Source organism: Nomascus leucogenys, chromosome 2 (genome assembly GCF_006542625.1).
Source record: "Nomascus leucogenys isolate Asia chromosome 2, Asia_NLE_v1, whole genome shotgun sequence".
NCBI classification, from domain to species: domain Eukaryota; kingdom Metazoa; phylum Chordata; class Mammalia; order Primates; family Hylobatidae; genus Nomascus; species Nomascus leucogenys.
The window spans coordinates 87,460,799-87,466,798 of record NC_044382.1 but is presented as its reverse complement, the minus strand read 5'-3'; positions in this window follow the sequence as shown (position 1 = coordinate 87,466,798).

Sequence of the window (6,000 nt, the reverse complement as noted above, 5' to 3'; positions counted from 1 at the left end):
TCTCTTATGTGAGGCCCATGATTCAATTCCTTTTGGAAGTTTGTGCCAGGAAAATGTTTGCCTGACTTGAAGAACAACTATAATTCCTTTACCAGACCATGAGAACTATATCATTAATTGTATGTCGTTCTTGTCTTGGCTCTGGGAAGCCCAGAGCTAAATTTAATGCTTGACTGTGGTAAACCAGGACCCTGGCAAGAGAGGCTCTTACCACCTTCTGTTATTTCTAATAAGAAGTTCCTTAGATCCCTTTGAAGTATGCAGAATACATACTATAATCAATGATACCCAGTATTTTTATTATCAATAGAAAATAGTATATTTTCTAACTCTAGCATTAAGTGAAAATAGAATGCCCAAACCAGCAATTGCTAGTATTACAGATACACATTTTTGTGTTTCTTGTTTCCAGGAAAGGGACTGGAAGAGTTTAAAAAAAAAAGTTCTTTGCAAGCAGGTTTTTAGATTGGAAATTAGTTTTTCAGTCTGGGCTAGATTAAGGACAAGCATCCTCTTCATGATGCAAGAAAATAGCAATGGTTTCTTCAAGTTCTCATTTTAAGCATTGCTACTGAATCATGCTGAGTGAGTATTTTCTGAATTTCATTATAGGTACTAGTGGGGAGGGTAACAGTAAAACCTTACCTCTTAGAGGTTTTGAGAGCTGCACATAATTCATAATAGAAAAGATAAAGCTCTTGAAAACCCAAGTCACAGACCAGATGCACAGCATTACTGTTAAAAAGGGCCAAAGCATGCTTTCCCTGGGTGGTTTTATGCCTGTCATGAACACCGTAATTCAGCTAATCCCCCTAGATTCTTTGTACTTTATACCTCTTCTGAGAAAGGTTTGTAATCCAGGAAAATGCCTGCAGGTGAAGATTCCGAATGAATAAGATTCGTTTAATTGAATTTGTCAGTTACATGTTATTGAGCATTTAAGAATGTTGCAGAATTTGCATGCAACTTATAAAGTAATAGTGCAGTAAAAAATCTCACCATATGGAAATTTCCATCTCACTTCAAGGATAAGCTCCACTGGATGAGGGCCAAATGGATTTGTTTATGGTAGTGGTGACATAATAGGAGGAAATGAACGGAGTACCTTCTTAGGTTGAAATTTGCCAAAATCACATGGAGTCTAGTTTTGGAACTAGAGGCAGGAAAACAGACTATTTTTTAAGGAAAAGTCAGTGGGCAAGTTAAAGCTACTGCTTCATGTATAGAAGAAAGGAAGGCCAGGAGGTAGAGACTGTAAGTGGAAGATAAAAGTTGCCGAGAGTCTTCAGTTTTTCCAGGAAGAGCACAAGTGCCCAAAGTTCTGTGTGTTTATTTCTTTTATGACTTAGCCACAGTGAGTATCTTGAGGTTCATGTTTTTCTTTGGCTGGACTGGAACGTGGACTGTTCAGATCCTTTAACAGATCTGTGAGGGAAAAAGGAGTCTTTTCTACAGATCATGGAGATTTTCCTTATTTTCCTTATTGGGATCCTATGCCCCTCGTGTCTGATTTAGTGCTATTGCTCGCTCTGTTATGTGGTACTAGAATATCCTACATCCCTATTTGCACCTGTAATCCTTGTTCTCAGTTGGAGATATTTTGTTACCTTCATTCAAGAGACAGCCGAGCACCTTGATACAATGAGATTTCAATAAAAATAGAGACATTTTGTTTATATTTACAGGCTTAATTTTGTCACCAACTTAAAAACTGCCAACTGGAAGCAGAAATAAATATATGACATTTCTAAGTCCATTGGAGACTTTGGCCAGACCTTTTCTGTGGCCAAAAAGGTGGCTTCTGTCTCATGCAGGTCAGACTTCTGCTTTTCATCAGTAAAGCCCTGCAAGTCTGTGCTCAAAATTACCTTTTCTCAACCCTTATTTGTAGAGAAAAATGGATTCTTAGAATTTCAGATGGTTTCTTTGTATAATTACATCCACGGAACAAAAAAAGCTGAATAATCACGTTTAAGTTAGTGACTTTTCATAAGACCCTGTGGGTGGGAACTGCAATCTGCTAGTTTTCTTGAGGAGACTCTCAGCTTAAATTGTCTAGTATTTTATGTGATCTTCAAAAGGCATTGAATTCTAAGTTTGCACCTGGCACTGAAATTCTATGATCATTTGCAGTTTTAGGAAATATAGAGGGCTGGGCGTGGTGGCTCACACCCGTCATCCCAGCACTTTGGGTGGCTGAGATGGGCGGATCACTTGAGGTCAGGAGTTCGAGACCAGCCTGCTGAAACCTCATCTCTACTAAAAATACAAAAATTAGCAGGGCATGGTGGTGTGCGCCTGTAATCCCAGCTACTAGGGAGGCTGAGGCAGGAGAATCACTTGAATCCGGGAGGTGGAGATTACGCCACTGCACTCCAGCCTGGACAACAGAGCAAGACTCTGTCTCAAAAAAAAAAAAAAAAAAAAAGAGAGAGAGAGAAAGAAAGAAAGAAAAAGGAAATATCAATCAATCTCTTAAAGTGGGTGGTGGTGGATTTGGGAAGGAGGGTTTAATGAAGATGAATAGGCAAACTTAATCAATAGTCAGTATGCTGACAATCATGAAAATATATCAGTGCTTTCCTGTTATAAATGCATATTTTATTTAACTCCAAGCAGATTCTTACTCAGAAAAAAATAGGATACAAAGTGTTCACATATGAAAAATTGCTAGCCGTGTTGAAACAAGGTATTCTGGGTGGAGTACAGTGTTCAGACATTCAAAGAATAGAGTGATTTGCACAGGCAAGTAAGTTCAATACCATACATTTTAGCCAGGCATCACTGTAATTTCACTGCATGACCTATCCAACTGGCTCAATAATCTTCTTCCAAGGCCTCCTTGTCATTTGACCAAAATGTGCAGACACCCTTTAATTTCTCCTAATTTCCTCTTCGCTTATGCCTTGTAGCGAGTGCTTCTTGAAAATGTGGCTGAAGCACATGATAAAAGCAGGATTCACGATATCCCAAAGTTCTTGCTGTTCTCTTTCTTTCCACAGAACTTAGAAGGTACTTTCTTCATGAACTACACTCTTTAGCATCTGTCTCCTTCTCTATTCTTCCCTACTTTGCCATCCCTAACTTCTTGCTTCATATTAAGTGTAATTTATCTGCTTTTTAGACCCAAGTTATCCCATCTGGGGATACATGTCTTGATTTTTGCCCAAAAAGCTGCAAACACAGTTTTGAGAAAAATTAGTTTTATATTTTACAGGTAGTTCTCCTGTGAATTCAATAACACAGAGTATTAAATGGCTATAATTGACCTAATTTACATGTCTCAACAGTAACTTACTGTGTCAGACACCGGGGAAGATACAAAGACATAAGTAAGGCTCAACTCTAGTCTTCAAAGATATTAAAATATACATGCATCAATTCAAGCTACACATATGAAACATAGATCCTGAATAATACAAACCATCTGGTGATGTGTGTTCAAGTCTCCACAACCCACGAGGGCAGACATTTCTGCATTTCTTTTTGTTCACTGATGTATCCCCAGTACCTGGAACAGCCAGTCCCTGGCATATAGTAAGTGCTCAGTAAATGTGTGGGATGAAGTATAGTCTACTTTTTTTTTTTTTTTTTTGCCGGACTCTCTCTCCGTCGCCCAGGCTGGAATGCAGTAGTATGATCTCAGCTCACTGTAACCTCCACCTCCCTGGTTCAAGCAATTCTCCTGCCTCAGCCTCCTGAGTAGCTGGGATTGCAGGTGCCCACCACCATGCCCAGCTAATTTTTGTAATTTTTTTTTTGAGGTGGTGTCTTGCTGTGTCGCCAGGCTGTAGTGCAGTGGCGCGATCTCAGCTCACTGCAACCTTTGCCTCCTGAGTTCAAGCGATTCTCCTGCCTTAGCCTCCCGAATAGCTGGGACTACAGGCATGCACCACTACGCCCAGCTAATTTTTGTATTTTTAGTAGAGATGGGATTTTACCATGTTGGCCAGGATGGTCTTGATCTCTTGACCTCATGACCCGCCTGCCTCGGCCTCCCAAAGTGCTGGGATTACAGGCGTGAGCCACTGTGCCTGGCCTAATTTTCGTATTTTTAGTAGAGACAGTGTTTTACCATGTTGGCCAGGCTGGTCTTGAACTCCTGACCTCAGGTGATCTGCCTGTCTCAGCCTCCCAAAGTGCTGGGATTACAGGCATGAGCCACCATGTCCAGCCTATAGTCTACTTTTTAAACATAGAATTAAGTACAGTGTACTCTGTTACCAAGGGTGTTTCTGTAATGAGAGCATGGATAACACAAACTAACTCATTAGTTATTAGATATTAGTAAAATGGGTGGAGTTGTGTTGGTTCATATTCAAGGGTTCCCAGCACTTTAATGTTTCTGCACCACCAAGTAACTGCAGCTGCAAAACACAGCAGGGTGCATCTACTTACAGAGAACACAGGGTGCTGTAGGCCCATTCACCCTACATTCTTTCTCTTGGATTGATTTGGCCTTGACCTCTCTACCTTGGAAGGGTTTGTGGGATGTGGGTTGGGGGACAGGACGGAGAGTTCTCCTCTTATTTGTACATTTTGTGTTTATCTCAAGTCAGCAGCCTCAAACAACTCCCCTTCAATAGTTATCTTCATCTTTTTATAAAAGTAAAGTCCTATATTTATATGTACTATAGTATTTATTAGGAATTTAACACAGTTCATTAGCTCTGCTGGTATATTTTTTTGGAATGGTTAGTTTCTGTTAGTGCTCTGGTTACAATGTTACATACATTCTGAGTCGTTTTCTAACCCTACTTTCCCCACAAGCCCTGTTATTTCTAGTGTGTGATTTCACAAAATGGAAAGAGCACATATATCCTTTTAGAGCAAAAATGTGGTACTGCAAACTTCATTTTCAATGAAGATAAGTGGAATTTGGCTGTGGGAGAAGATGAAAGAGAGCATTCCAGCTCTGGGAAGAGCGGCATGGCTCTTTCTCGGGGGGAGAGGAGGATCCCCATTTAAAGAGAGTGCCAGGCTCTGAAGAGTGCGTATGGAGGTGCAGTTGTTGTATGGTTTTGAACTGATGAATTTTTAAGGAATTCAGAATGTTCTCTGGCAAAGTGCCTCAGAAAGCTTCTAGAACAGAAAGTGGCCTGCCTGAGGGGTGTTCTAGAGCCATTCACCTGTAGGCCTGCGCATATGGATGCAAGTGTAGAGAGGACCCCAGCAGAGAACCGGTAGGAGGCCGCTCACGCCATCCAGTGCCAGACAGCGAGAACCAGAAAGGCGGCAGTGGGCTTGAAAGGACATGGCAACTGGAAAGACATTAAAAATGAAGAACTAATGGGAGTGGCTACCGGGAGTGGAGGAGCGAGGCCCAAAATTGACTGCTAATCTTAATCTGGGCGACTGGTGGATAGAGATGTCCCAGACAACGGGCTGAGAAACTGGGAACGGGAGCATTTGACTGGGCGGGGGGTGGAATACAAGATGGGTTTGCCTGGCGAGGTGCCACGTCCTAACGCTTCAATCACAAACAATACTGGCACCTGAATTCATGGCCATTTAACTCTGTTCTTTGCTCCCAGCCCTGGGGGCGGAGGTGGGGAGTTAAAGCATCCCCTCTCTGGACAAGAATGCCTTTTCAGGCTGTTCCTAAAGCGCCTCCGAAAATCATCCTGAAACCGTAATTTTGAGGGCAGGGAAGCTGAGGACACCAAGCATTCTATTAGGAATAATCTTTGTGACTGTTGGAATTGAGTTTCCACACCTAGATATTCAGAGGGCACGGGAACTTATGTCCGGAGCCTCCTCTCCGGGAGAGGGCGGCGAGGATGGGGGTCCAGGCGCCCCTTAGCCCCTCTCCAGTTTCGGACTCTCCAGGGCCACCAGACGGCCGTTCTTTCCGCTTGGGCCCGGGTCTGGGGAACTGCTCCGAGCGCCCCGGGGCCCGCTCTCCGCCGGAGCAGCCTGGCCCCTCACCCCCGGCTCCGTCAGCGCCGCTCTCCGCCTCCGGCGCTCCCGGCAGGGCTGCTCGAAGCTGCTCCGGGAGCT